This window comes from Poecile atricapillus, chromosome 1 (genome assembly GCF_030490865.1).
Source record: "Poecile atricapillus isolate bPoeAtr1 chromosome 1, bPoeAtr1.hap1, whole genome shotgun sequence".
NCBI lineage: Eukaryota > Metazoa > Chordata > Aves > Passeriformes > Paridae > Poecile > Poecile atricapillus.
The window spans coordinates 27,656,795-27,682,163 of record NC_081249.1 but is presented as its reverse complement, the minus strand read 5'-3'; positions in this window follow the sequence as shown (position 1 = coordinate 27,682,163).

The following is a 25,369-nucleotide window of genomic DNA, read 5'->3' as shown; positions in this document are numbered from 1 at the left end:
GAGAAAACTTGGGAAAAGCATGTATTGAAATATTCAATATTCCACAAAGTGTAAATTAAACATGAAAATTACACAATGGAAAATGTTACTTTGAATGTTAATTGTAGCACAGGAATAAAGAGGAGCTGCAGGATGATAGTGTCTTTGTTCTGTGCAGAATTTATTTGCTCAGTTCCACCGCTAATATCAGTGGAAAGCCTTTGTCTGAACTGTTATGAACTCTGCTCAAAATGAATGTCAGGAAGAGAGGCACTGTAGGATACCTAGGCACAAACCTGTGGAACTCTTTGAATGAATGCCACATAATCATTAGGTATTATTCAAAACCCAAATACATGCTGAGAACCCAGTTAAAACACTGTCATTCTTTCTCATTTGGTTTCTATGAGCCTGAATATTCCCAGTATAAAATAAATGAAAATACTTTGGGGAAAGCAAATAATTTTTCAGTATTGACAAAAGTGCCACAATCAACTTGGGCTGTTACTACAATTAAAAAAAAACCAACAAAATATTATCTTACAGAATGATATTTGCTGCAGCTACTTCTGCCCTGTCTGGGCTATCAGCTGTCATGAATATCTGGAAAGCCTCATATCCATACCAAGGCATTCTGCTGGTAGGCATCCAGATTGGATGACAACAACAGTTGGTTTGACATGATAGTTGCTTTTTATTCTACTGGAGAAGTGAAGATATATAGTAGCTGTCATGGGGTGTATAAATATTTTACAAATAATAAACTAACACACAAAGTCCTTACTCAATTATTATTTGGGCAGAATTCTTTTGTTCTCATAAATAAAGCTGGATATGGCCTCAAAGCACTTATTCCACAGAACTGTTATTAGAAAACAATCACTGAAAATGCAATTATTTTCAGGACAGCACAGCAAAGAATGCCCTATTCCCCAAGCAGAGATCAAACCAAATAATTAGGAAAAAAACCCAATGAACTCTTCGTAATGATTTGGTGAGTAATCAAAAGTAGCAGAAAACACAATCTATGCCAGTGCATATTATTCCACTTCAAACACAATGGCAAAATGAAATGCAAAAGCAAAGAACAGGCAGACAGGGACATGTGAGTTGTGTCTTATTGTAAATCTGTATATGAAATCACTGGTAAAAGGCAGAATATGTAAATACATGTATTTTAAAAGCTGAAAAATTGAAAGGGGAAATGGCATGGCAATCCATGGTCTGTTTCTGTCAGCATAAATTTTTCATGAATAATGCTTTATGTAATCTGCTTTTCTTTTCCAAGCTTGCCTGTGACAGATGCTTCAATTAATTTATATAAAGTCACAAGGATTCTGTGAACAATTGATTCTTATTGGAAATCCCTGTCATAGGTACTTATTCTTAAAAACATTTACTTATTGAAGTATTCCCCACTGGGTCCTCCCTGCCAGTTTATTAAGGGCCAATCTTAATAAGCACTCACCATAAAGTTACTGTAATTACCTGCTTTAAATATCAGACATGGAAAATGGCTAATGAGTAAGATACTACTGTGTGTGAACACTTTAAAAAGTTACCTGTAGCACTGAGACCTGGCCAAAAGACAATTTTGGGATTTACTGTAAATTTCCTCCTCTTTCATTTGGTTCAGGTCCCAGCTGAACACCTGGAAGGGTGGATAACGATTAAGCTAAAGGGCTATGCTTTTAGAGAAATTAATTAGACACCAGCAAAGCTAGGACTGAAGGAGAAAATGTCTCCTTTAGGGGTATGGTGTTCTGGAATAACCTCCTCTGGGTATAATAGGTTTGGGCAGCAGGGTCTGCAGGTGCCCTGGGTGGAAGGAGAGAATGGGAACTGCCTGGGATGCACATAATGGGTCCAGCCCGCTCCGACACCAGTGTGAGAGATGCCAGGACAAGGACATCCCCTAGGGAATGCAGTCTTTGGTGACCCACAATAGAGCAGAGGAAAGCTAATACGAAGCAGAAGTTAGCAGAAAAAAACAACATGCAGGTAATCCAAACAACCCATGCTTCCTAGCTCTTCACAGAAGGCATTGGGAAAGTCTGAGTGTAACCACAGCGAAAATAAGGGAATCTGATGTGAGGATGAGAGAAGAGTGTTTGGCTGAAGTTGAGCCTGGGAAAGAAAAGCTTTCTGTTTAAATGTTTGGTTGTAATTTTATTTATAATGCCAAAACTAGTGATCAGAAGCTTGTGTTAATTAAAGACAATAAATGGGTTATTGCGTCAGAAAGATTAAACTAAGTACAAATTGCAGAAGGCAAGGCAGTTTTGCTTGCAATGGCTGCCAGTAGCAGGACCAGAGAACTTGTGCTGATGCTTATTGCTGTAAGCAAGTATGTACCTACAGCATGAAGAGCTCTGATATCACCTGCCAAGCTGACTCTCATCTACAGGGTGAGCAACCTTGGAGGTTAATGCTTAGGAATGAGGGCCTAAGACCAGGACAAGGCTGGGTCTTAGTGTGCCAGAAAGGAATAAGTCACTGGGAGGAAAGCACTTGGGAGTTTGGCTGGCTGCCTTTGCACCTTTTGGATAACCAGAAAGCTTGAGGCACAGCCTTTCCTTCTGGAAAAAGATCCTGCAGCAGTAGCTCCATTTCCAAATATTTGAACTCCTTTTATTGATGGCATTGGAAACCAGTCAGTCTTTCCAAGACAGTGACATAGATAAAGCCTTCAGCAGGACTGTGTCCCCTTTGCTACACTGAACTGTTGTCCTTAAAAGGCATGGTTCTCAGGTAAGTCTAGGTAAGTCTGCAAGGTAGCAGACTAGGTGGCCGAGGATATTGTTAGAGACCGAAATAGCTCATGCCTCAAACATTGATACAAAGTTTTGTTCATCAAAACAAAAACTGTATAAGGAGGCTACAACCAAAGAAGCCTCCCTGAAGATACCTGACTGGGACTTGGAACTGAAAGTCAGGCTGCTGAGATTAGATAAAGGGAAAACCCATTCTTCAACCACCTGAAACAAGTAAACAAGGAAAAGGATGTGAGCCAAACTCAGCAGCTGTGTTAAGAATCATCTGGCTTGCTTTAGGGTGGGGGAGGCCATAGCCCACAGACCCATTTGCTGGGAACAGGTTTGCACAGATTTCCCCCCCAGCTGAGGTGGGGGAAGGAAGTTTGTTGTAACCTCTGCTCAGGGGCTGTGAGCCCATCCTCCCTTAAAAAGTTAGCTATGGAACACCCAACCCTGGGAAGGCCACATCCAAGGGTATCCACATGAGGGACAGCTGAGGGTGTGTCTTAATCCATCAGAGGCCCCCAGAGTCATTCCTGAAGCCTTGCACCACAGGACTGCACCTGATGCAACAAACCTGGAGTCTTTTGTGAGACAAAATTCCCCAGGGGAGGTGCCTGGGTTTTCCTCCCTGGCCTGAGCATATATTAACCCCACAGATTCTACGGTTTTTGGGGAAACCTTCATCACCAAGAAGACCAGCTGGAGACGATCAACAGAGCATTGTTGGGATCCACAAAGTGGTGATATTTTCCTTATTCTGTCCCTGTCACTTACTCTCTTTCTATCCCCCCACCTATTTTCTATTTCTTTCTTTCTCTCTCTCTTTCTCTCTCTCCCCCCAGTATATTTACTATCAAATATAACCCATACTATTGTCACTGGCATATGGTCTCGTTTGCACCTTAATTCAGGCAGAGGCATTTCTAAGAACCTTAGTAATCAGATCTTGACAGATGTCTCTTCTAATCCTGCTTGTTCTATGCCTGAGAACAGGTTACTTTCACCTTATATTCATTCCTCTTAGGGTGAAATTATCACTCAGAAAGAACTGAGTAATAGGACAAAAATCTGCTTCAAGATAAATGTGGATCTTTCTTAAGTATCAATGGGGGCAAAGAAAAGTCATCCAGGGTAATGCAGACTGCTTCTCCTTGAAGTTGGATCACTTTTTTGGAGCTGGGCTCTTGCTGCATTCCTGTTTTCATGTACCCAACAAATTCCCATGGTAATGCTTGCAAAGAAATCCTTCTCTGTGTGAATATAGAACCAAGTGCCAGCCTCCAAGGGAGCAGCCAGAAACATGTCAGAAGCTGACTGACATCAGTGGCAGGATAGTATGGAAGTGATAAAAATAGGAATAACCAAAATAGTGTTTAAGGCCACTCTACATTAAATCACTTAACTTTCTTTGACTGGGAATTATGAATGTACCCTGAACTTCCAGGGAACAAGTGGAACTTTCAGCACTTTACCCAAAGGTTCAGTAGATCCATGTGAATTGCCTTAGTCTTCCCACAAAGATTAAGTTAGCCAGCTGTTATCCAAGGGTGGACACTGACAAAGTTAAGTGCACATGAGTTTTGGGCACAGGAAATAACCAGGTTATATTACCCACTTCCATAAAAGTGAGAAGTCTGCAAGTATGAAACACAGGCCCACTGTGCTTATTTGGTGGCACTTTGGGTGCCAAAACAAATCTGAGTACCTTGGACCTTGGATGTTTTTCAAGGCACTTTTTCCCCACAAGGCCTATTCTCACTGCACTATTCTTATTGACAGATTCTAGACTTCACATCTGAGTGGAAAACAAGGAGAGTGTTACCAGAAAGAGCTGAAACTGCTCTTGTAATATTGTGAAGTCCAGACTACTGACTTCTACCTGCTTCTCTGCATATCTGCCTGATAATTATGTCTCACTCTTTATCTCTCAGCATTCTCTCACCCACCTGCCTAATTCATAAATTTCTAATTGGCCTCTCATTTTACCAGTATATGTGAATTATCACCCCATATTTCTGAACTGCCACTCTTATTCTGGAAATAAAACTTAAAATATTGGTTTCCTATATGAAAATATGCAGCAGAGTATTCCTTATAAGTAAATAATTGGTTTTTAGGTTTTAGTCTTGGATACAAGGAGATATTGAAATGATCTACTATGACAAAGATTTAATTTTCACTGCTATCAATTAAAAGCACCACTCTTAATAAATCAGGGATGAAGAGTCTTAATAAACACTAAGATAAAAAACAACTTACAATGCCTTTCATTTTGATGTATGTACTTAATATTGTCTTTCATCACTTCAAGATAGTGATCTTGCCAAAAGCTAGAGCAGCAAGACAGAATGGGACTGATAAAGAGCCACTGCTCTGTGGCTGAGGAGTTTCTTTAGCTGCAAGATGTTATTAAAATTGTACCTGGAGCTTCTAAAAGAATTTAATCTAGGTGCCTCTTGGGAAGAGGCAGCAAACACTGAGCAGTGGGCTGTTGTTATTTTTCCATAATTCTCACAGTATAAAATAAGCAAAGCCAATTAGATCTCCCACAAAAAACATCATCATGTGCGGTGAGCTCCATGGCTGACTTGGCAATGCTCACAGCATGGTGAGAACCTGGCAGTGCAGTGGCTCAGCTTTAGCAGGAAGCAAAAAAACAGGTAAAATTCATCAAAAAAGATACCTTTGGGGAATGGATGACTGAAAAGAATTGATGAGGTTGTTGGCTGAAGCCTGACCTGCTATGGTAATGACCAAGTAGCTTTATTATCTGGATGTTTCCCACAATCTATTGAGTTCACATTGTGTTCAAACTTCCATGCAAGCTGTAAGTACACAGAGAAACTCAAAATATTTTATTGGTTTGGTCTTCATAGCAGAAGCTCTGATTCTTCAACTCAACACTTTTCTTCTATTAACTAGCTAGGCATTCCCTTCTATAATAGGACATATGCAACAACTGCTCTTATGGTGATTATAACTTCACAGTACTGACCATGTAATTTTGATTGAAAATGTACTTTCAAGTCCCTGACTTCAAATACTTCTTCCATGAAGAAAAAGACATCCAGTCTTGTTAAATAAATTTTATCTTTATTTACCACTTTTTAAATATCACACCTTGGCCAGCCTTCCCTCAGGGAGCAGTGAGGGATGACTGCTCCGAAAGAACTAGGGAGCTGAGGCTGAAAACCCAGATAGCATGGTAGGAGCCTTCTGCAGTATCCAAGAGAGGTGATCATGGCAGGTCCTGAGAGAACAGCCAGCTTGGACCAAGAGTTTGGATCATCAGACTGGGTGTGGTGATGAGGCAGGCACTGGGAGGTCAGCTCATGGTCAGAGACCAGATCAGCAGGTCCCATGGCCAGGCAGAGGAATGGCTATGGCTGAGCTGGACACCAGGGTTCCTTTGACACTGTGGGCACAGAATGGATCCTGAGGGCTAAACAAAACCAGCTCCTGAGCCCAGTGTTATAAATACATATTATAATATTGTCTTTTTGCAAGTATTAAGATGCATGCTACATGCATAATGTTAAAATGGCTTTGCTGTAATAGTCGATATAGTATGTTTGAACTGTCTGCTTAGTTAGGATAACATTCAATGAACAGATGATGGGGACCCTGCTTGTTATCACACTCACCGTCCATGGAAAGAAGGAGCCAAAGCCCAAATTAAAAGGTGATAAGAAGAGAATTAAAGCCACAAGCCAAGAAACACATGCTCCAAAAAGGTGGACCCAAGGAGTGGCCATGCTAAACAGTATCTAGAAAATGTAAACTAGTTAATAGGAAAGTTTGAATATGCATAAAGTCTATAGATATGCACCAAGTTGATGCAACAGAAATGGTATATAAAGGGTGTTTCCAAAACACCAGGTGTGCTCTTGGCAGATTGCCAAGCACCTAGCCATTTCAACCCTTTGCTTTACTTTCTCTGTCTCCTGTTGTCTTTTTTTTATTAAACCTTTTAAAATTTGCCAGAACAGTGAACATTGTTTTTCACACCAGGAAAAATGGTGGGGATGAAAGCCTTAGGTGAGTTTGACTGGGGCCCAGTAGGGTGTATTAATGCCTTCAAGACCCTGACAGACTTTTCATCATGCCCTAAAACAAACACCGAAATCTGTACTACAAGCATTGTCTTTCACATTTGTAGCTTTGCAACACACAGCAAAACATACAAAAAAAATCTTAAAAAGCCTACTCTCTCTGCAAAAAATTTCTCAGTCTGACACACATGTATTTAGCTTAATGTGTCTTATTTTTAATTATTATTTTATTCATTTTATAGTGTCCTTTATCTATTAAACAATAATAGATAAAGATAAAAGATTATAGTGTAATAATAATTTGATGAGCAGAAATCATCATCTGTTATGATACTTTGATTCCCATGAGTAACTATCTGAAACCAGCAGAACAAATAAAGATATTGACATCCAGCAATTCAGATACTGCACATCAGTGCACGTCTGCACCAATCCGAATGGGAAACTTAAAATCAGGCATCACAGCAGTCGTAGAGATGCCAGATCAGGTCTGAAAGCAAACTGACTGCTTTGGGGTGTTATAGCTCTGCTACTTCCTGTTGTAGTCTGGTGATCCTTGTATCATCATAGGGAAGTATTCCACTGAGCCTTGCTTAGAGTGAAAAATACCAGGAGGGTTTTGTTGCCTCCTTTGGTCTCATTTTGAATACTGAGTTTGTTTATACACCATGAACACCATCTAAAATTCAATGCTTTTCCAAGCAAACTTTGGTTACAATGAATTTAAGATGTTTTTCATAAGAAACTTACCTCAGCTATCTATGCTTTACTTTATGAAAATAAAAGTAAAAGACTGTTATCCAGACAGAGTCTGTAGAGGCTTGTATTTTATATATAGTGATTACAAGTACAGAAATACAAATATTTTAATGTATTGGTCTTTAATGACTAGGAGGTAGGACATTGTATATATCAATACTGTCACCACAGTTAAAAGATATCACCTAATTTTTGTGAAACAGAAAGAAAAGACATGAAAAATCTGTTTTAGCTTGATGTTTGCAATGATAAATACTGTCCTTCAGGGTGCAACTGAATGTTTATCTTTCTGCCTTTGCTTGAGGCAAGATGACTGGATGAGTCACAGCACTAAAAAGGATGAGTTTGGCACTTGTGGAAATGTTTGATGTTTGATGGGAACTTTTGTCAGTCCAATGCTATAGTCTTCATCTTTTTAACTACATCATGTGCAACCAGGTGCAACCAATTCAGATAAGCCTGTTGTCATAAGTTTAGGTGTGAATATCTTAAAAATTTAATAGCTGAAAAGTGAAAAATAAAGACATAAAAGTTAGTCTTCATATGTACAAGAGGGTTTGAGTTACAGCTCCTGGAGGAAAAATAGCTCTAAATTTCAAACTTCGACAGGAATATTTACTGGTTTGTTTTAGTTTCAATTGCAAGTATATTTCTTATGAAGGAGAAAAGTCTAATACATCAGTTATGAACTGCTGCACAGATGCATTTTACTTGCCACTGTGCTCAGTTTTACACCAGAATAACTCCATTTATTTACAGTAAATTTCTTACTGAAAACTATGGTTGAAGCTCATAAAAATAAATTGTCTAACATTTTCTGTTAAAAAAGTATTTTGGGGGCATTTTCTGGTGAAACTCCTGACATTGACATTAGTCAGATCTTTCCAAACCATCTGGGCTCAGGAAACACCCTGTAAAATTCTTTACAGTTTCAGCTGGTACATAATATTAAAAGAAAATCAAACCAGTTCTGATATTTGCATTGTGAGTCTAGCTCATGCCAAAGAGTAGACGGACTGAGGGTCCACAAAGCCACCAAAAACAAGCTCAGCTCAGGCGAGGCAGCAGAGCAGGGCACCAGGCATGCTCTCAGGGAGCAGGAAGCTCAGCACCCAGCGTGGTGCAGGGTGACAGCTCCTCCTTGGGTAAGTTCTTTGCATCAGGAGGCAGCAGTTTATTTGGAAAGTTCAAGTTCAGATGCTGATATGCCCTGATGTGGTGCTAGACTTCCTATTGCCTCCTACTAATACAATGGAGGAAATTATGCTCAACTCAAACCCTCACAATGAAAGAGCTCTTCAGCACAAATTTCCAAATCAAAAATTTGGAAGTCAGCAAATGCCAAACATAGATTTCTTGCTGCTTTTACACATCCTGTATCTATGCTACTATCTTAATTGTTCTGTAACATCCCGTGTCTCCATAGTCACCTACTTAATTCAGCACTCATATCAAGGAATTAATTTGTAATTGGGCATTGTATTAGGAAGAAAAGTAAAAGACTGGGGAAAACAAAGAAAGGCACTGGTGTTAGAACAGGTGTCCTGATATTAAAATGAACAGTATTTTACCATTTGCAGACTTTTCAAAAAACTAAGACAAATTGCATCAAAATATAAAGTACCAGAAAAAGCTCTGGGTTTCTCTGTGGTTGTACTCAGCTCAGGATCATTAGGAGTGACTGGGAACAGAGCTGACCATTTCCCATGGCAGCACACACCTACACTATGTCTGTTCAGAGTCTCTGACAGTAGATAGGCACAGACGAGATGAAGCAGCAAAGAGATGTCCAAGGGAAGGCTCTGTCATTACTCCACAGGGACAATGTCAATTCTGAGGACACCTTACAAACCAGTTCTTATATTCCATTTGAATACATTGAGAGGCTTTAGAGAACATCACAGCTCATTTCTAGCCTGCACAATTGTTTATCTGTGGATGCTAAGTAGTACTAAGTGGAAAAGTTTGTATACCCCTGGAGCTTATTTCAATGTGAAGCTGAACCTTGGCTAGGGCAGACACAAAAACCCATGAGTTGGGATCATTCCAAAGTTACAGGAGGTCATCATCATCTGAATTAATGAAGATAAGGCCCTTTAATCTTTGTTTATTCATTTATAAATGTGGATTTTTCTTAGCACAGTTAATGGTCATGAAACTAGGACATCCATGAGTGGACCCTCAAAGGACATGTGGAACAGTCAGGATTTGAAACAGACAAATCATCCCAGTGTGGGACAAGGGCAGAGCACACCAGAACAATGAACTGTGGTTGCAGGCAGCACGTCAGTCTGCATTACCTTTCCATATTTGAAGTTACATAGGAAGAGAGAACATAAGTGAAAAGCATTGGGAGACAAAAGAGAAGAAGGAGGTGAAGGAAATGGAACATTGATGAAGAACAGAATAAGAAGTTGTGAACATGACAGATAATCCATCTGATTTCCCCTCACCTTTATCAATCAAAAAATTCTTGTTATTTTCATGTATAGGTTCTGATTACCCTCCTGTTCCTAATATTGACTTTGTTCCTGCTTTCCACACTGTGAAAAAGCAAAAGTCACAGCACTCCTAGAATACAACATTAAACTGGGCCCAAAATAACATCAAAGATCATTTAATGGATTCTTGTAGTACCCGAACAAAACCATATCCTTGGCTGGCAAATGCTTAGTCTGAGTGATCCCACTGGATCATTTGTATAAATCAGTGTTTTTCATTGCCCACAAAATTTCACAGCTAATGAAATGTGCTTCTTTCTCTTCAAATTTCTTCCCTATTGGAACCTGTAGAATATACAGATTACACTACAAATAGGAAAGCAGACAAAAAAATCCCCAACAAAATAAAAAAACTAAAACCAAACAAAACAACAAACTGAACAAACCTGTGTATCTTGTGTAAATTTGCATAACCCCATGCAGACTTCACTTCATAACTGCATTAATTTGTACTATTTGCAGATCAGCCTGAGAACTTTCTACCTGAAAGCTTGCAGATGAAAATCCTCATTCTGCATTTCTTGCATTCCTGAAATTCACATTTATTTAAGAATTTATGAAAGGAAGGCTTAAAGCCTAAATTGCACCATTAATTCTTTCTTGTGCTAATAGATCATAGCAGATTAGAGAGAAAGGAAACAAGACAAGGAAAAAAAGGAGATTTTTTTTTCTGTGAAACATAAATTATCTTTGACTACACACACTCCCTGGGAGGTGGGAAAGGCCATCATTGATTGTTAAGTATTGGGTGTGGAACAAAGACTAATAGTAAAACCTTGTAGTTTTTCCTAATATTAAATCATCAATAATATGTAACCTGAACAGCAGCTCAGAGAGAGAAATGGATGCCCAAAATCTACTGTAATTTTTGAACCCCATGTCAATTGTCCTAATAAGGGATATTATTATCTCCCCTGTGCTGCTTTTCACCTAGGGTAGAGTTAATTTCTTCTCAGTAGCTGTCACAGTGCTGTGTTTTGGATTTGGAATGAGAATGATGTTGATAACACACTGATGTTTTGTGGTTTTTGTTATGTCTTGTTTATCCTAAGTCAAGGATGTTTTTTGCCTTGTCTCATGTTCTGCCAGTGAGGACCGATGCAAAATAAACTGGGAGGGAGCATAGCTGGGACAGGTGACCCTGACCAAAGGGACATTCCTCACCATAGAGCATCATGCCTAGCATATGAACTAGGGGCAATTACCTGGAAGGGCCTAATCTGAGTTCAGGAAGGGGGGTCTGACATTTGTCAGCAGATGATGTGCAGCTGTATTGTGCAGCACTTGATTTCCTCCTTTTATTATCATCATTATTATTTACCATTATTATTATATTTTCCTTTATTCTAAGTTATTAAACTGTCTTTATCGCTACAGGTTGAACTTTGATTCGCCTCCCAATTCTACCAGGGTGGAGAGGGGAAGAAAGGGAATATTGGATGAGCAGCTGTGTGATGTTTGATCTCCAGCTGGGCTTAAAACCACAACATCCCCACAAACCTTCCTCAGCAAGGAGCAAATTGAATGTGCATATATATGTTCTTGTTATTTTAGTAATCTTGCTGGAGCTGTATGACTGCCTTACCAGAAAACTTTAAAAAGAAGCTCACCAATGGCTAGGAGGAGAAAGTGGATAAAGGAGGTTGAAAAAGGAGATGGAGACTTGTGAATGCATTTGGGTTCTGTTAATGAAAATGCAACTGAAAATCTACAAAAGATTGCTGTAGACTAAGTAGGGATAGGGAACTAATGGTCATACTTGGGATAAGGAGGAGCTGCTGCTCTCAGTCTGAACTTTTTGCTGTGGAAACTGTATTTGCTGGCCACTAGTAGAAAGGGAACAACTCCCTCTCATGTCTTCCTGAGCAAGGCTTTCAGCCTGGCATTGTCAGAAATGGGAGCCTTGGTGAAAGGCAGGGGCAGGGGCAGATGTCACTTTCTGAAGTGAACTGCCCCTACAAGCTGCATAGCAATGTCAGGAGAAGAGAACAGGTGTCAGGGGAAATGCTAGAAAGAGGAATTTGTCTGCCTGCAAGATGAAACTTTGGTGTTGTGACCAAGGTAACAACTTGCAGAGCCATGGAGCCCGGCCATCTCAATGCCAGTGTGGAAGGAAAGGCCACATGCCCTGTATGTCTATAGCCAGTGCAGCTGAGACACCGCAGCTGTGACACTGTCCAGGTGCCCAAGATGGACACTAGTAATAAACCCACTACTTCTCCAACACCCTCCTTCAGTCCATGCATACACTCACCATTCATTTTAAACAATTACAGCTAAGGTGTTTACACCTAAACTAGTCAGATGACATGCTTGTAGTCAAAAGAACAAAAACAGTACTAATAACAGTACTAATAGCTTATGTGAGCTATTCTAGGCACCTGTAGTATGGTGAATCATGCTTTGAAAGTGCCTGTTCTTCCTGCTGCTTCTAAAGGAAACTCGGTTTAGTGAAATGGTTCGATGTTTGGTGAAGTGACTCTAAACTTTTCAGCCCATCTCCTTAGTTATTCAGTGTAAAATATGTCAGAGATGTGTGTAAAGGAGTAGTTCTGTAGTTATCCATTTCAGTCACACATTGTATCTCCTCAGCTTAATGATATGAGACAGCCCAGTCATTTTGATTATGCTCTTTGCCTGACTGAAATGGCTAAGGCTTGTTTGCATGTAACTATGAGCTCTGCAGCTGGAGAAACAGCTTCAGCACACATTATACAGGTGCCTGTACACATTACGAAGGGAAAGTTTTCAATCATTTAAGCTATGTTGTTAAAATCTTATCTGTAAAACTATTAATTAATCACTCTGCATAGGCATGCCACTCATCTGCTCTGAGCCCAATTAAGGTACACAATGGAAGACTATTAATGAACAATGCCTTAAATGCTAAGCAGAATGCTTATGGCTTGATAAATAGTCACATTTTATTGGGCATTCCTTTTAAATGCAACATTTGAATATAGATAAAAGCAGAGCCAGATGACTTGCAGATGTTGCTTCATTAATGGATTAATGTGATGTGTAATAAATCTATTACACATTATACTGATTGCCATTAAATCAAACTTCAGCAGATTAGCTGACATATTTAAGAAACTTAGTCATTTTCTATGTGATGATGACAAGATGACTCATCAGAATTACACTTTATAGACAGAAGTAGCGCTTCTGTGCACTGTCAGAGTTGGCTCCTGTACCACCTCTACAGCTTGATTGCACTTTGAGGTTGGCTGGTTGATCCAGTTTAATCTTGTCCAGTGTAACAACAGTGACCAGAGATGAGGGAAAGCTTAGAAGCTTTCTCTTTGTGGGCTTTCCTCCACACTGCTCTCAGAGACAATAATATCTGTCTGGCTTTGGGTATAACCACTTGTACGTCCTCGGTGAAATGTACCTCAAGGCCAAATTCAACACAAGACTCTTTAAATCCGTACTACTGGCATCAGTGAAATATAGCAGGAGGCCCAGCAATTTTTTCTCTTAAGAAGTTAGTGCTGGCATGAAAACGTGAAAGGTTACTTAAAAAAAAACTAGAAGAGATAACCTGTTTTTAAAAAGTTGTTTGTACGATTTTTCTGCAATTTATTTTCCTTAAATGGTCTGGTGCACTTTTTCACCTACTTCCCTTAAAATTTTGGTATGTAAGATAAGAAATACTATGTGATTTTCCAATATAATCTTGCACTGTGTATTGACTACAGGGACAAAGTAGAAAAGTATACACCATAGGGTTGTTCAAACAATAGATGTCCTCGAAGAAATTATTTCTCTTAAGGGAAATTCACTAATGAGATAATGCCACATTACAAATGAATATTCATCATTCCATCATGTTCCTAGATATAGCCTTATATATTGTTTTAAAGGACAAAATCTCTGAAGGTTCATGGTAGGCATCCTCTGTTATCATCCTGAACCCATCTCACCACTGCAGCGCTGCAAAGATTCTTTTTTACTGCACAGCATTAATGACAGGAAAGTGCCTGTACTGTAAAAAACATGAACTACCTTCATTTTTCACACTAAAAGATCACCAGTGAGTTCCCTTTTCTAAGATCTTAGATATAGCCATTTAAACAAAAGATACATTTTGACGGGAGGCAAGAGCCTTTTAAACCTTTACATCAAACAGTTTATGCAGTATCTTCGAAAGAAGAAAATATATCTTAAGGGAACCTTGACATTTCACATGTGAACTTGCAAAAGAAAGGAGACAATTACACTGTGGCAATTTTGTACCATCATAACAGTATGAATTAGTTTAATTTTAATCTCAGAAAATTTTACACCAGGCCTGCACATGTATTTATCTAGCTGCGGTACAAATATACTCAGGGTTTTATGAATAGGTTCATTATTGGGCCCACCTCAGCTTCCACAGGAATATGCAGAGATGCAGATCAAGTGTGAATGAAGAGTTTTTTTCCAGGTGACATAAAACACACCCCCCAGTATTTGTATATTGTCACGGGGTTAAATCCCCATTTACTAACCATTTCACATATTCCCTTAAAGCAAATCTGCATCTCATGTTTGTCATCCACTTCACTAAGAGAAGGTTTACAGAACATACTTCTGAAGAAAAGGATTTATTGTGATACCTCAAAGTGAGGATCAGTGGGAACTGCAAATATGTCAAGCTAGGTTTAGGTTTATAACTACTTTTTTGTGTGTGTCCTTGCAGATTGATTAAAAAAAAAAAAAAAAAAAACCACAAAAAATCCAGACTAGGATCTTCCAAGTTATTTCATTTATTGAGAAAAATTTAACTGTGACAATGTCATCTCTGAGACTTCCCTTATTCTATGGAGACAGAGCTCTCCATCTCATTTAGTTAATTCCATCATCAACATATGCTTTATATTCATCAAAGTATTTCAGAGGACCGGAAACATGTAGTGCATGGCTTTGTAAGCCTCGTGTCCTTCACCCCATGCTTGTTGGGATATTAAATCTTCTTCATATCCCCAGTGCATCAACCATTAGTTTGGACACATATTTTAAAATTTGTATTCACTGAGGATTAAATCCTGATCAAAAATTGTCTGAAACCATCAAGGTCTCTGCTGGTTCCTTAGCCACTTCAGAAGGTGCTCTTGTCAGCATGGTCTGACTCATCAGTCTATTCTCACACTGATCGTTTATTAGAACAAAATAAATGAAAGATCCCATGGATCTGGTGAGTCAAGATTTTACAGCCAGTGTAAAATCAGTACAGTGTGTGTTCTGCATGCAGCACTCACAGAAACTGGACAGAAAAAAATATCCCTCCTTTTTCTAGGCAAAATTAATTTCTCTGTTAGAATTCTGCTTCTTTTTTTTCAGACTCCAGGCTGGCATCTGGTGGCTTAGATTACCAGAAGGACCTTGAGGCAGAAGGTCAGCCAGGGGCACTGCTGGAGACTTCAGCAGTACAACACAGCTGCAAAATCCCCTTTGCTGGCAAATCATCAGCTGGCTGGACCTGCACAAAGAATGAGCTGTGTGCCAAGGGGTGGAGGTGAAAGGATGGATGGGAGATGTGCTGATTATTCTCTCAGCAGCATCTACTTAGCACATCTTTTATGATGAGCTTGGAAGGGTCTTGTGCTTCACTAAGTCACCCTATACAGTCTAACAGAAGCTGCTAAGAGCTGAGTGAACCTTACCTACCCTTTCATCTCCACAAGCAGCCTCCAGTGGGAAGCATTTGGAGTCATGCCCTGGATGAGGCCAGGCTTATTTCACAAAAAATTCTGTTTATCTTACAGTTTGGTCAATTCTCCAGTTGGGTGAAATCCACCCAATATATAGTGTTATAACATTAAGACAGAAGTAAAATCACCTTATGAAGTTATTCTTTTCTTGGATTGAGCACATTAATAACAAATACATGGGCAGCATTGCTCTGTATCAGACCTTTGTTGTTTGAGGGGGTTAGCACACTCAGCTTTAACAGAAGGACAGTGCAGAGGTGAAATTAGCATCCTGTTGTTGAGAAAGGGATCCAAGAGCAGGAGGGGCAAAGTAGAACAAGAACCCACAGTCCAGATTTGGGATAACTACAACTGCAACATGTAAGAAAAGATAGTGAGAGCTGACTGAAGAACTTTGCTATTATCTAGTTTCTAACATATGTCAATTTCTTTTCCTAGAACAAAAAAACATTCACCAATAGTGATGAATAGAGATTTTTGAAATAGAAAACAAATAGATTTATTACAGACGGGATTTTTTTCCCCTCAAATTTCTTGTACAGAGTTTTGTGGATTACATACAGTAAACAAGGCCCTATGCCTTCATACCACTCAAGCCCTGGGAAGAAAAAGGTAAGCCATTACAGAATCATCCATCAAAAATGAAAGCACATAGTAAAGATGTGTTTTCCTGAGAAAGGTGTGTACTTTTAAATGAAAATGTGCTTTTGAAAGGGCAATTTATCAATCAAAAACCACTCTGAACTACCTTTGTGTTTTATGCAGAAGAAAGACCATAAACATTTTATAAAGCCTGGTTTAGGTACCTGTGGATAAAATGAAGTATACAGAGGAGATGCTGTTGTTTTCTTGCTAATTTTCTGATTCTTAGGCAATGTTCTCTGCTTATGACAGGATATTTTTTGCATTTTTTGTTCATTATATTTCCCAGAGAAGAAGTACCACTTTGTATGAGATTCTCTGTATCATTCTGCTGTTGATAAAAAATTTGGTGTGACTTATGTAGGTTTTTTTTTTTATGCTTGAAGAGGGAGGGTTTAACAGTATATACTGTGGCACATACGATCCAAACTTGATTGTAAAGGAATTTTTTTCTTTTCAGATATCTGCTGCCAAACCTTACAGATTTCTGCATGCACTCTTCCGCTCTTTGCAACCATTACAACAGAGGAGTGACACAAAATATCAGGACACACTGTCATACTATGTGGGGACACGGTATATCAGTGCACATTCTGGCAACAGTTGTGGGTTAGAAATATATTCGAGGAAAATATTAAACAGCCCTATTACTCTGTGTCTCTTGGCTGATGTGAAATCAGACATGGGCTATGGATCTTTCTATTACACCAGCTGTTTATGTCAAGCTTGGGGCGGTCACAGCAATTAGTGTGAGTAATATGCATCATCTTTCCAACTCACCGTTGACTCTGGCAACCTCACATAAATGACATGAAAGACACAGTCTGCCTCATAAGTCTGCTTGTAAAAGCCTGGTCTTCCAATTTAACCCAAATGAATCATAAGTTCACAAAGAAATTCCTTCAATTCTATTCTAAGGAAAGAAGTTTTGCTATCACAGAATAGCCTTTTGAAGGGACATTTAAAGGTCATCTAGTCCAACTACCCTGTCATGGACATCTTCAGTTTAATCAGGTCAGGGCCCCATCCAACCTGACCTTGAATATTTTCAGGGTTGGGACATCTGTCATTTCTCTGGGCAACTTATTACCTGTTTGTAAAAAGTTCCTTCCTTACATGCAGTGTGAACAGACCATTCCTCAGTTTAAAACAACCCCTTGTCTCATTGCAACGGGCCATGCTAAAATGCCCACATCTTTCCTATAAGACCCCTTTAAGTACTCAAAGGCCACAGGGAGGGCTTTCTTGGTCCAGGCTGAACAATCCCATCTCTCTCAGTCTTTGTGCATAGGAAAAGTTACCTCTGGTCCTTGGAACCGCTCCTCTGGACCCAGTCCCAACACGTCAGTGTCATTCTTGTGTTGAGGGCCCCAGAGACGAGTGCAGCACTGCAGGTGGGGTCTCATGAGGGCAGGTAGAGTCGGAGAATCACTCCCTTTGCCCTGTTGCCCACGCTGCTTTGGATGCAGCCCAGGGTATTGTTGCCTTTCTGGCTGCAAGTGCATGTCCAGCCCCTCACTCACCAGTACCCCCACGTCCTGCTTGGCAGGGCTGCTCTTGATCAGTTCTTCCCCCAGCCTGAATTGATACCAAGGGTGCCCCAAGCCAGGCACAGAGGACCTTGCAGCTGGTCTTGCTGAACATCATGAGGTTCACGTGGATCCACTTGACACATGAGAAACAAGGCAATGATGGATAGAGAAACAATACAAGACCTAATCAGGTGATGGTTTAATAGAAAAGGTAAAATAGCAGGCAAAAAAAAAAATTGTAGAACCATAGCCTGGTCACCTGTCCAACTATTCTCCTGAGGTCTTTTTTCCTAGAGCCATCACAGTGAATTTGGGGTTTATTTTTGGCAGGAGAGAATTCTTTTGCAGGAAGAATTGGAAAAACAAAGAAAAGCATTAAGTACAGTAAAGTGACCTAAGGCTAAAAAAGTAATGGACCTCCTTAATGAATCAGGAAGTTTTTATTTATTTGTTTAAAGAAAAATTGAATTTATCCTAAAATATCCAAAATATTCTGTATATCAAGGAATATTCTGTCTGACATGCACAGAGCTGAAGCACTCCGGCATACTGCTATAAATGAAAAGATTGACTTACCATCTTCTTAAAGGCACAGTGAACAGCTGTGTATTGAGAATATCCATCAAATAGATATCTAAAACAGAATTAATTTTTGTTCATTATAAATTCATAATAGGCAAGTCTGTTCATTTCATGCTGACTCTAGTTTTATGCTGTCAGAGCTTTTTAAATATGCTACGTTGCCTCAGCACTTCATTTTACTGCAGACTGATTGTATTTTTCAGATGGTTCTATAATTCCTAAAAAAATCATCCCATGGCAACGAAACAAATAGGTTTTATGGAGTTATTTTTTCCCCAAAGTAAGTTAAAAAAAATATTTTGAAGGCAGATAGCTTTTGAAAGATTTTGTGTGTGTGTGTTTGTTCCCCACTGGTTCATTCTACCTTTTCATGGAGGAAAAAACCCCCAAATTTTCTTCTAAGCATAGACCAATCAGTCAAAAGGTTTTGCTCTTAAAGTACATAATTATTCACATCATGAATGTGGTTTTAATACACAAAGTCTTGTATCTGTGAAGATTTCCATGTACCACTTTAGAGAGTTCCAATAACATTATTTTAATACTAGTTTGTTTTGGGTTTCAGAGTCCCTGTCGACTGCCTTCATTTCCTGCAGACGACTTTCAGGGATATTCCTGTTCGCACATTAGGACAAACATTTCAGCCTTGAAATGTCCTCTGGGGTGATTTAATGAACATGTTTAAGAGTATCCCGTGCTTGAAAAATGTTGCAGAAGCCATTTAATAGCCCAGACTGCAGCACAGCATAGCCCATACCTGCTCCCTTCCCAGTGGACTCGTTCACTCATGTTTGGCCCATCTCTTTGAAAAAATTCTCTGTTTATTTGCTGTACCTCACCATACAAATGTCCCAGTGATCCTGTCTGATATCTGTCCTGGGCAACAGACACTATTTCAGGTCCTTACTGGGAAACAATTATATATCTACAATGTCACCTTGTCTCCTGCTGTACCCTAGGGAAGGACATCAGCTCCTGAACTCCTGTATCAGGTGAGGGATCCTAATTCCCCCTTCATCATTTTCTTCCCCTGCACTTAAAATGTTCTCTTGGGTCCTCTGGCATGACCAAACTCCAAAGGGTTCTCAGGGGAAAATTGAGGATTTTCCAGCGGTCTGGGGCCCATCAGGCAGACCAATTCCAGTGAGTGGGTCCAGATTTGCCAGCCCTTGCTTTAGCTGCCAAGAAGACACGGACAAGTCTAGTGGGAACAGTGGGAAATTCTGGTGGACCGGGGTGTGGTTTTGGTCCAAGTAATTATTTTTATTCAGTAAACCCACACATTCTGTTTGATGCAATGGGCTGCCTTACACAGAGCTGCAGGGTGGTCATCACAGGATGTGGGTTACACAGCTGTCAGGCTGGAATGAAAACACCTGCAGCTGCAGGGTTACAGCAGGGTGTTCTGCATTGAGGGAGCTTAACAGGGTCAGTCTTTGGGGGAGCCTTAGGCTGGTGTGGACACAGGCCTTTGGAGACTGCTCAACACACACCCTGCAATACAGAGAAGATTGTAGTTATGTTTGCAGGGCTGGAGGCAGTGGCACAGTGTTTATGGCACAGGACCTAGTGACAGGTATGGGGCACCTCCCTGCACTGGAACAGCTTCTGGTGTTCACACCCTCCTGGGAGCACAGCACAGAAGACGTTTCAGATCTACCCATTTCCAATGTCCAGATGCCTGCTCCCAGCTGCAGCTAGGATGTAGAGTTAGAGGATAAGTTAAGGGGGTTAGAGGTGTAAGGTCAAACTTCAACTCAGTGGGGACAATTTTAACTTCAGTCACTCAGTCAGCTCTTCCTATTGTTTTGTGTTCCTTGCATGGACATTGCAGGTATGAGTCTAAAGTTTTCTATAGAAAAATTCAGTTTGCAAATAGCTGCAGGGAGATTTTGGCAGGCATAAATACACACAGCCTTGCTAACAATTTTTCTTCTGAGCCCCACTGCGGAAAACAAAATATAATTAAAGGTAGTTAGAGGCTGAAAAATACTTTTCACATTTCAGAAAGCAATGTGTAATGATGGCTCAGACGGCTTAGATGGCTCAGTGATTGAACTGCCTTTGTAAAGATACAGTCTGCCCTCAGGCCTCAATCTTCTGGGTTGAAGATATTTGTCAGCAGCCTACCAGCACTTTCTAGGTGGCATTTGGCACTACCCAGAATTGGGTATTAGAGCCGTGTTTGTGGCAATGATGTATTGAATTTATGAAGTTAAATTACTCTTCCAGTGAACTTACAATGATATTGTACTGCGCAGATTCCGTGACATACATATTTCCCTGACTTCAGCATATTATCAACCCTCTGTGTACATTGCTGTGCTGGATAGCCTTGTCTGATCACAGAAATTAATTTTCAAAGGTATTTTGGCTCACATATGGGAAGCAGAATCTGGATTCACAAACTCTAAAATTCCATGTGTTTAAAAATAAAAGAGAGGGAGAGAGGACTGTATTCCTGAAAGTTTTCTGCTGTCTAGACCATGAATGAAAGACACCAAAATGCTTTGGAAAGTGCTTTATTTTCAACCTTCTGACCTATTTTATTGCCAAGGTAACCTTCCACAGAACTCAAAGGCTGCACTTGAGAATCTTGTGTAAGATATCTTAGTTAATTTGTTTAGATTCAACCAATCCCCAAAATAGTCTAAGTATTTTTCATGAGATTCCTATAAACCTCCATATTTTCAATAATCACAAGTTTCCTTTGACAGTGGGGAAAGTTGCCATGGTGCTTGGATATGTCTGTATAATCAGATATTTATAATTTTTCAGCAAAGAGATTTTTTCAGTCTTGCAGAAGGTGTGTGTGGTAAAACAAAGAAGTCTGTCTCCAGAACATACAAGACATCTCCCCATGAAAGATGAGTAGCAGGAAAACATGAAGGAGGCAATGGAGATGCATGAAGCACTTTCTAGAATAATTACTAGTAATTCTTGATTACATTGCTGGGAAGTTCAAGGTGAAGTGAAGGGTCTCTGTTGCAAAACTGAAGAAGCCAGGGAGAGCAAGCAGATTTATGCACTTTTAGTCAGCTGAATTAGTTAAAGGAATTAAATGCAAATGTGGATATTTTTCCCACCCTTTATTTACAATACTGAATAGAAATCAAAATGGCAGTTACCTCTTGTTATTCTGCTTCTTTCTTTTTGTCTGCTGCATGTTTTGTAAACTACATTGAAGAGGATGAATAAATATGGTGACCACCAAGTAAGCATCACTTCCTTGTTTCCACCTGGAATCTTTGAATGCTTTTCCAGTGGAAAGCATTCCCATGTTCTCTTTCTCTGCTTTTCATCTTGAAGTGAGAGCACACACATGAGTAAGAGCAAGGAATATAAAAAAGGCACCTTAATGTGGCCAATGATCAGTATTCAAGACTACCAAACACGGCCTCTAAAAATGCCGATGAGATGTAAACATCAATAAAAGAGAAAGTTCCCATCTGACTGTCCTACAGTCCTCCAAATCTGTAACAGGAAGTAGGTGGTTACTGCAACTGTGAGGAGTTCACAGAGAGATTCTTCCTTCCCATCTGACTTTATGTGTTTGTTTGTTTAAGTCAAACTTTTTTCAAATGTTCCACAGCATCATGGGAGAGAGGTAAGGTGGGGACAATAAATTAAACCTTTATCTTGAGCAAGTTTGTATGGCACCTGTGTAGTTTAAGGAAGGGAAATCAGGGTTAGAATGCACTGCACAATCAAGCCTGCCCAGGAGTTAGCATCTGAAGTGACTCACCTGTTTATCTCACTTCTATACCCAGATGCAATAAGCTATAAAATGCAGCCCATTGTGTGAGGAGAATATTGTCAGATTCCTGACTTAAATATATGTGGCTTCAGTTCTGCATAGCTCTGAGGAAGATCCATTCCCCTGTCTACACGTAATAGATAAAAGTGGGTGAAAATTACATGCCAGCATGGAATGGGGAGGACATATAAAAGGAAAATAACCTAATGGAAAGTGAATAATGCAAAGACTCTTACTTTAGAGTACACTTTATTAAATTCACTGTTGAGAGACCAAACTCCTCTCTCTCTCTCTCTCTCTCTCTCTCTCTCTGGTTTATGATTTATTACACTCTTATTCCTGATCCACTAATATCTATCAGACTGGGTCAAATTCTGACTTCAGCAATTCAGTTGAAAATTTAAAGCCTGAAGTCTGAAGTACTTCTGCAAATAGTAATTGATTTCTTGTGCATGTATAGGGGTGTAAATTGAATACAGTTCTGGTCAATATCTATACCTGACATATAGCTGTTCTAGGATCTCAAACTACAATTTCTGGTCTAGAAGCCATCCCATCATTATTAGCATTGTTTTAATTGTGTTAGGACTCCAAATATTCCAGGTATTTTTCAGACCAGCAGAAGGCAGTGCTCCTCCTATAGAAAGTACAACATAAAGGAAAAAAGAAAAATAGTGATGGAAAGAGATATAACACATAATCCAAGGGATGTCTGTAGTAAGGAGAGTTTTACCAGAAATGTATTGTACTATTTTAATTATAATTTCTAAGCTTGTTTTCCTAGGGAACAGGAGCAAAGTGATTATTCATTGACTTAGTGGTCAGTTATGCAGGGAAATTGTTGAGAGTTCTTTAGTCTTAATTCTTGCCTTGTTAGGTGTGAGGGACTCCAGCCAGGCAGTGTACCCTCTGTAGTTTCTCTAGGGTCTTTAAAGGGTTGACTTCATGTTGCAACCTTGATATTATTAAATTAAAAATTCAATCAACCATGAGACATACACACACCAGAAAGCAGGCTTCATTAATTCTGAAACTGATATTCATAAGCAAATTGGTCTTCCCTCTCTGATTTTCTTTCCATGAATCAGTTCTCACACCCTTCTGACCATCCACACCAATAAATCATCTTTACACACAGAGTAAATCAGCTTTACATCCTCCCTCCTGAATCTAACAGATCTGAGCCTTCCTTTCAAAACCACTTTTGTATCTGGTTAGTTAAAATCAAAACTATGGGTTTGAGCACTGTAATGTGCTCATGTCTCCCCCTTGCAATCCTGACTGCTTTTGGTGCAGGACAGACATGCACTGGGGCAGTTTGCTCTCTTGTTTTGCAGAATGGAAGTTATGCCTTTCCCTAGCACTATAAGTATTCTCCTAGTGCAAATTTCCATGTGATAGGTAGGCCTTAAAGATCAAGACATGCAATCTCTGGACTTCATTCCAAATATCCTGAGAACTGGCAAGGTCCACCAAGATGGACAGTTCTGTGTCAAAGAAAAGGACTTTCTTGATTATATGTCATTACTGTTTTACAACCAGTTTTGCTGCAGCCAAAGATGTGACCTCAGTATAACTTAAGCATATTCATATCTAACTCATAATAGAAAACTTGGCAGTGCAGTGAGGAATTTGGCAATTTGTGGATTAATGTAGGCTGTAAGTCGACTTGGGATTGAAGGAAAGTATTTGGAAAGCTAATATTAATACTAAACTGCATTTGGTAAAGCCAGCTTGGGTGTTTACAAAACCTTCCATCATGTGTTTCACTGCAACATAGATTTTTGCATCCCTGAGGAGGAAAGTCCTCAAGGAGTCTCCACACAGTAAATGTAAAGTACATTTGAATAATTCTGTTCTGAATCTGAGAAAATAGTTCTAGCAGAAGCAGTTCCAGCATATATCTGGAATCTATGAGATTCCAGACCATCAGCGTATATCCCTTCATGCTATGAGAATAGGTATTTCCAGATCTCAGCCATTAAGGTACAAAAGTTTGAAGGGATTTTTGGCCAGAATATGCACCAGGCTAGATTAAAGTTGAACTGTGGTTTTGATCCTTCCTCAAGCAGCACTTTGCATATCTGTGTTCCACTCCCAACCTGTCAGATGGTTTTCCAATATTAAAATTTTCTTGGAATGGCAGCCATCCAGAAACTACATTTCTCTGTAGAGCACAGTTTTTAATTGGCAGTATTTCATTCAAGTCTTCTTAAGGTAATAGTTACCACTTGTATACAAAAAAGGAGGAGGTGATGAGATGACAAGGAGAAAGTCCGCCCCAGATGGCATTAAAATGCTTAACTAATATTCTCTTTCTTCTGTTGCTCCAGAATGACTCATTGCTCTCACTGCTTTGTTCATGTTTGCACTTGTCTGGGTGACATTCACTGCTGTCTGCTTCACTTTGAGCCACATATGAGTTCCTGGGACAGGTCCTTCCCACCTGACTTTCCTATTGCATATACATCTGGGAAACAAAGGCACATCTGAATTGGTTCATATGCTCCTTGGAACCTGGCTATTTCTGGCCATCTTGAGTGGAATGCAGGGGTCACCTCACCTGGAAATAATGAGAAGGGAATAAAGTTATCACAAAACTCCTGAAGACAAAGATGCAGTAATTGGGACTATAGCCTTTCTTCTTGGTTTCTCTGAGGAAACCACCTTGCTTTCTCCTGGCACTTAAAGCACTGGAATACACTACAGGGATGGAAGGGGAACCCTGAATTCTTGAGCTGATGTCTGAACAGTGCTCTCAAGGTAGCTTTCTTCCTCACACTATCTTAAATGCATAACTAAGGTTCAGAGCAGAGCAAGAGTTTGCACTGGTCCACTTTGCAAAGTAAGTATGGAAATTGAGAGAGAGGTGCTGAGACATGGACTAAAGCAAGGTCACATCAGCTCTAGCAGAGCTTTGTTTTGTTCTCAAGATCTACTGGGTAATTCCATAGGGAAAATTAGTTGATGCCCTCCTGATAAGAGATTTTAGCAAAAAGAAGAGTAGGTGGAATAAAAATTTTGTAAGAAGGAACAGATTTATTTTGGCTGTCCTGTATTTGTGGGCTGTTTGAAGAAAGATGGAAATGTGCAGGAGGTAGCCAGGATGA